Source organism: Chelmon rostratus, chromosome 19 (assembly GCF_017976325.1).
Source record: "Chelmon rostratus isolate fCheRos1 chromosome 19, fCheRos1.pri, whole genome shotgun sequence".
In the NCBI taxonomy this organism is placed as follows: Eukaryota; Metazoa; Chordata; class Actinopteri; order Chaetodontiformes; family Chaetodontidae; genus Chelmon; species Chelmon rostratus.
This window is the reverse complement of record NC_055676.1, coordinates 21,495,060-21,501,974: the sequence shown is the minus strand read 5'-3', so window position 1 is coordinate 21,501,974 and position 6,915 is coordinate 21,495,060.

The window sequence follows — 6,915 nt, the reverse complement described above, 5'->3', positions numbered from 1 at the left end:
CCTACATTACCCACAGTGCAACTCAACCGCCATCAGTTCAGTCTGATATTCAGGTGTGTTTTGCTAGTAGTGGCTAAAGTTGTCTCAAGCTGCTAACCTCTAGTTTGACCTGTTGGTGGCACAAGAAGAAAAGGTAGAGGTTAATCAAAGTCATTGGAATTTATTCTCATGGACCTTGAATATCTGGAGCAAATTTAATGGCAATCCATCCAGGAGTCGTCAAGATATTTAAACCTGAAACACAAATAGGAGCTTCTTGGTGGTCATTTGGAATGTCTGCACAAAATCTGATGGCAACCTATCCAACAGCTGTTGAGATATTTCGGTCTGGACCAAAGTGGCGGACCATCTCTGCCACTAGCATCAGAAAAACAACACCGCAAGAACGTCAACCCAATTTTTAAAACTGATTTGACTTTGATTGACAAGCTCTTTGTTAGCATTCCACTTTATTGTCTATGTTAGTCATACCTCATCTCCCTTCAGCCCTCCCGCCTCAGCTGCTCCTCTGCTGGCAGGGTGAGGGATGTGACAGGAGGATGTTTTTTTAATGAGAGCAGTCTGGAGGGGGTAATGAAATCTACCCTAACACCATTAACAACCAGGCTTATCAGCTCCCAGGACACACGTCAGCATGCTGCAGCCTTTTGTTCTCTGGCTCGAGGCTGACACTGACCTAAAGGACAGATTAAGGATTCCCTGAACGGCACTGACACCTTGTTGAGAAATTAAAAACTGGCCAACAATCTCTGTTTTGTAGTAACTCTATCACTTTTCACTTAGCTCATTATAAAATGATATGGAAGGCATTAAGGAGACAGTGTTAGTGGGCAGGTGTCTGACATGTACATGTAAGGTATCTGTTGAGTGAGTGTGGGAGGTGGTTGGTTTGTTACCTGACCACACAGACACAATCAATCTCTCTCCATGTCACGGTAATTGATGCTGATGGATGGACTTGGACTGCACAGACAAGGCACAAGCCTGCACATTAACATACAGGAAGCCTGCTCACGTATGGCAACATGTAGAGGGACAACAGACCTCAGTCGTCTTGCAAATTTGTGTGACTTCTATACCTCTTTCTCCGCGCTCCTGTTTCAGCTCCATGCTTCTGACGATAAGCACGATCCTGGTGTCACTGTTCCACCCTTGAATCGTACGATATTCTATAAAAGGCTCATTTGCTGAGCGTTACATTAGAGCGAAGCTGCTGATAGCCACACAAAAGCCATGTAAATGAGCTGTGAGAGAGGCCCATCAGTCATCATGCCAGATGCGCTCTCCCATTATTATTTATGGCCATAATTGGCCCGTGTTTCCTCAGGCAATGACTCCACACTGATGGATCTGATGATGACTCTGCTCAGCCCAACAGTCAGGAAGCAGTCAGAGAGAAGAGAGAAAGTTTGCATGTGCAGAAGGGATGCATGCACGAGGACAGCAGGAGGGCTGTGTTCACATGATGAAGAATGCTTTCTAAGGCACGCGAGAGGAAGTGTCATGTACCAGCTGAGTTGCATGAAATGGGATCCAAACAGTGATGGACCTTGGTTGCAGAGGTGGAAATTAGAAACTACTTTGCTGATTTAATCGTTTTATCAATTCAGTTGAAAGACTTGCAGTCGCTAGTGAAGTTTCTATTTGAATGTAGCACAAATTTGAGGCTAATTTCCAGAGAATCTGCAAAGGAAAATGCTAAATACCTGTTACCAGGTATTTAGACGTGATTTGTGGTATTGGGCTGGTATTGGGCTATATAAAAAAAGTTGACTTGACTATTAGGAGCCGACTGAATTAAATAGGATGACTTAGTTAAGTGATGGCGTCTCCATTCAAATGTACTTCAGGACGTACATCAGTCAGTAAACACATCATCGCACTGATTCTGCCGTGTTCTGTTCACTGGTACGCTCGATCGACTGTTACGTTCACTCCAGTACAAAACTAGGCCTACAGACAAACTGTTTATGAGGCTATCGTGGTCATTGTATCATGATGTTTCTTACGGTCTTACATGAAGCTTTTAATCAGGAAGTTATCAAGGCTGAGCTGACCACGGCTGATCCGGTCAGTGACTGTGCTGCTTCATTACGGTCAGTTCAGAGTGAAGCTTCGGTGTTAAAGATTCCTTCTCTTGTGTGCTGAGCACTTCTGCTCGGCTGTGGGTCAGATGCAGAATCCGACACAATGGAAGGCAGAATCGACTCACTCCACAAATTCATCCATCATTCAGGGCTGATTTAACTTCCTAATATAAGTCAATATGGGTTGTTGTGCAGTCAGTGGCAATCACGAGAAACAGTTGGGGGATTGAGATATGGATTGTCAGGGGATTGACGTTGGATTTGGCTGACTGACTCTGGGATTGACAGGCAGGGCTCAGGGGTTGTTGGGTAAGTGGTCTATTGGCTCCTTGTCTCGGATGCGAGGCTGACCTCCTCTCCTGATCACTTTCTCTGTCTGGCCGTGCCTCAGGCCAGTGATGAGTTAATGACTTTCTGTTTAGGAAGGCCGAGTGGAGTTTGTTTCAAGGCTGCAGAAATGCTGCGTGTCACGGTTTGTCGTCAGTCATCACAAATGTGTTGACAAGTCCTGTCGGCGCGTCTCTTTCTCTTCCAGTTGGCAGGTAGACTACTTGTTGGCAGGTCTATTTCCCCCTCGTCTTGCACTGAAGGGCACCACGTTAGATTAGTGCGTGAGTTGTTGAGTGCAGGTGCACTGAGTATGCATGTCTAATATTCCAGGCAAGCTCAGATAATGTGTTTTGCTTTGTTCATTTGGCTCAGAAAACGCTGATCTCTGTAACTGATGATTGGTGTTTCCTCAAGGTTTTTCCCCTTTTCATGTTCGAGTTATGCTCAAACACAAAGGCACAAAGCACAGTGTCTGCTTGTTGCGTGCAGCTTGTAGTAACCTTTCAGACCTTATTATCACACAGATGACTCAGCTGATGACGGACTTAAACTTTTACAGTAACTCTGTCCAAGGACACTGAAACAACAAACTACCAAAGTCAATGTAGAAATGGATTCGTACCTTCTAGGATTTAAGAGAAGTGTCAACATTTATCGTACAACACCAAGGCAAGATGCCACAGCTGTCCAAAAAGGACAAAAACAACATTATTTAGACATAAGAGTGACCACTGTGCTGACACGTTCAGAGGATATTTTGCATTTTCATTTTTTGGGAACTTGTTGGCCATTTTTATAGTGTGCTTACATGAGGGACATGTTAATCGTGATTTCATTTGTACATAGAAAACATTTTACATGACAGAGAGACATTTTACAACTGATGTATGTTTGCACTGTAGTGACGTTTACCTTAAAGTATTCTGGGCTTAACCTGAATGTTTTTGGCTATGCTAGTGGTGTGGCTGTAGGGACGGCATTATCCCCAGAGGCTGAACCCGCATGCATGCAAACGTGTCAACCCTCCTGTTTTTCCAGGGTTTCTCCCACAATTTACCCATTTCTTTCCTCTGAGGATGAATTATAACAACTCCGATGATCCTCTGACTTCTAATGACTTGTTTATGACCAAATATCTGCAAAACTACTGACATTAGCTTCAGCTATCCTTGGTGTTACAGTAATTAGCAAAGATTAGCATGCTTACACGCTAACCTAACATGGTGAACATGGTAAACATTACATCTCTCAAACATCAGCATGCTAACATGCTAGCACGTTGACATTTAGCAGAAAGCACCACTGTGAGCTACTAGCATGGCTGCAGACTCTTTACAATCAGTCAGTCTAATATTAAACCTGCAGTAACTGATGTTTTGGCCACTTGGGGCCAACAGGAACAAGCTGTAAACCCAGCACTGATATATCACCACCTTGTTAGCAAATAGCCTATTTGCACATTCAGTGGATATAAACAGCAGACATTAACAGTGGAGTCATATGGAGTCATCTAAGTCCCCTAACTGGTGGGAAATATCTGGCTCTTTAGCTGCTAATTTTGCTAATTTTGTCCGTCTGCAGTATAGTGTAAGCAGATAGTGTACGGCGGGTTTTTATGCATTTCCACTGAAAACAGCAGCCTGCTGCGTCTGTAAATCTGTGTGAGAGGTGAGAGTGAACCAGAGCAGTAAATTTGGGTCCACAGCACCTAGACAATGAGCCAGAAAGAGGTCCTAAAGTTCCCTGAAGGGTTACTGCTCATTGTTCAATGCATCCAAAACCTTTTCAAGCAAGTAATTTACAGACTGATACAGTCCAACAACAACCTGTCTGTTCATAGAAATACACATTAGCCTACTTCCAGTATTTTTTGTTATGTGCATTATCCTTAAACCAGCATGACAGTAGAGGATGATGAAAGCAGTGGGCAATGTAACAGTAGATTAATGAACAGAGGCTAGTTCTGATTAATGTGAGGTGGGAGGAAGTGTGTCACAACTGAAGTAAAACATGTGTGATGGGCGTTTTCCAAATGATGTAAACCTGCTCTCAACCCCAAAATATGCTGGTTCTAAAGACAGAAAAAGGTACAGCTAGTTCGCAGTCTGTGTGTCAGTAAATGTTATTGATGTGATCTTGGGGGTTATTTCCTGTGTAGATAATGTGGAGTGACAGAGGTAGAAGAGAGCTGCCTGCTGTTGACAGACATGCAGTCATGGCCGGCTGTGTCTTGGCTGCTTCCACTCGCTCAGTCATATAATAAGAGAGCCGGACAGAGTTGACTTGGCCATGAACTTCACATTCCACTTGACATGTGGTTTGGAGGATTGCTTAAACCTAAATTTTGTCTTTCTGACTTTATTTACCGAAACTCTTTTTAGACATGCCTGCAGGGATGGCAATGATCTGTTTGTCTGTCTGTCTGTCCACCAATACTGAATGGTTTGCCGTAGAATTCAGCACAGACATTCATGTTCTGCTCAGAATGAACTGTAATAACTTTGGTTTGATTCATCAACTTTCATCTACTGCCATCATTAGGTCAAACTTTTGACTCCAATTAACCTGCAAAACTAAACACACTTTATTCCCATTAGCCTCAGCTGTACTTTGTGTTGAGTACTAATTTGCACGTCAGTATGCTAACATGCTAAGCAAAAAATGGTAACCATTGTAAACATTACACCTGCTAAACATCAGCACGTTAGCATGCCATTGCTAGCGTTTAGCTCAAGGCACCACTGTGCCTGAGTGCAGCCTTACAGCCACTAGTGCAGCTTTATCGGGAATTAAATTAATTTCAAGGAAATCGCTGCATTTCATGGATTCACTCACGTGTTAATTTTTAAATTTTTTAAAACATAGCTTATTAGCTGTGCTGCACCATTCACTCTTATTAAATCTCCTCTGTTGGAGTAAAAAGCTGAAACAATCCGCAGACACGTTGGTACTGCATGAATTTATTTCCCGTTAGCAACTGAGCTAAGCTAACGAGCTAACAAGTTATGTAACTTGGAGAGCTTTTTACAGAACAAAACGAGGTATGACAGTGATGAAAATGCCGTGGGTCAGTGAACACAACAGTAAGGAGAGGACTAGGAGAAGCTTGTGAAGCCATTGTGACTGTGAATGCTTGACTTCACCCGCGCCAGCAAGCCTCTAAACCCAAATATTTTTTCATTTTCTGCTGTTCTTTTTTCCTCATTCTACCAATATTCAACTTTTCTGCTTCCCGAACAGCATTTTGTCGTCCTCTCCCGCTCACAGCCCCCCTCCCCTCTCAGACCCTTCGCTGTCTCTGTCTGTAACACATCTCTCAGACGGTGGAGGAAGCCTCCCTGTCACAATGTGCTTGCTTTTCCTTCCAGGAGAGGATTGATGCGTCTCCCGTCTCTGTGACTGACAGACTACATAAACAGCTAAATGTGTGGCTCGGAGCTGTCTGGCAGCCGGGCCCCCCTGTGCAGGCAGAGGCTGTACTCACACTGATGTCCTGGGGGCCTGTGAGGGAGGAACGAGGCCGGGGGCTGGCAGTGTTCTTACACGCCTACACCCCTGATGTAGATACACAGTGTGCAAGCTGCTATTCTGAGGAGTGCGTATAATTTGGCGTGATGTTCTCATCGTATTAACTTGTAATCTTAATTAATTCATGAACATTTGGGCACATTTCAGAGGCACGTGTGATGTTTCCAGCGATATATATCACAGCACAGTGTGTAATTCCTGCTTTGTGATGCCCAGAAGGGAGGAGGGCAGGTTCGGCCAAATTATGAAATGCAGTTAAACACTCAGAATTTTCTGTATCGCTTCGTTTTCCACACTGATTTTCTCAAAGTGAGGCAGTCTGAAAAGCCCTGTCATGCATTCACCTTCTCTACATGTGTTTGCTTGAAAAGCCTCATTAAACCAGAGCCCTGTTGGTGAAACAGCAGGCTTAGGCCTCCCTCTGCTGGCAAAAGACATTCAACACTAACTGTAACACACGTCTCTTCCTGTGCTTGTTCTGAATTTCATGTCTATTGTTTCTAATGATGAACAAGACTTTGAGTCTACAGTACTTCAAAGAGGCACAACATTGCTTTCAGCTAAATGCTAACATAACATGCTCACAATGACAATGCTAACACACTGATGTTTGAAGGTGCCGTGTTCATCATCTTGGTTTAGCATGTTGTGCTAAGTAGTACTAAACAGAAAGTACAGCTGAGGCTGATGGGAATGTAACAGAGTGTAAAACAAGTTTTTGCAGGTATTTGGTTGTAAACTAAAATGCTGTACCAATTTAAATTTGATCTAACAATGCAGCTGATGTTAAATGAAAAGTTTAAATATTATACAATCCATCCTGAAGGAAACATGAATGTCTGCTTCTAATTTCATGGTGATCCATCCCTAGTTTAGCGTTGCTAAACATGTAGAAAACAAACGCATCCAAAACCTTTTTCCTATGTTAGTGAGAGGGTCATTTATCTTTGCCAGAAAAGAGACATTTTAT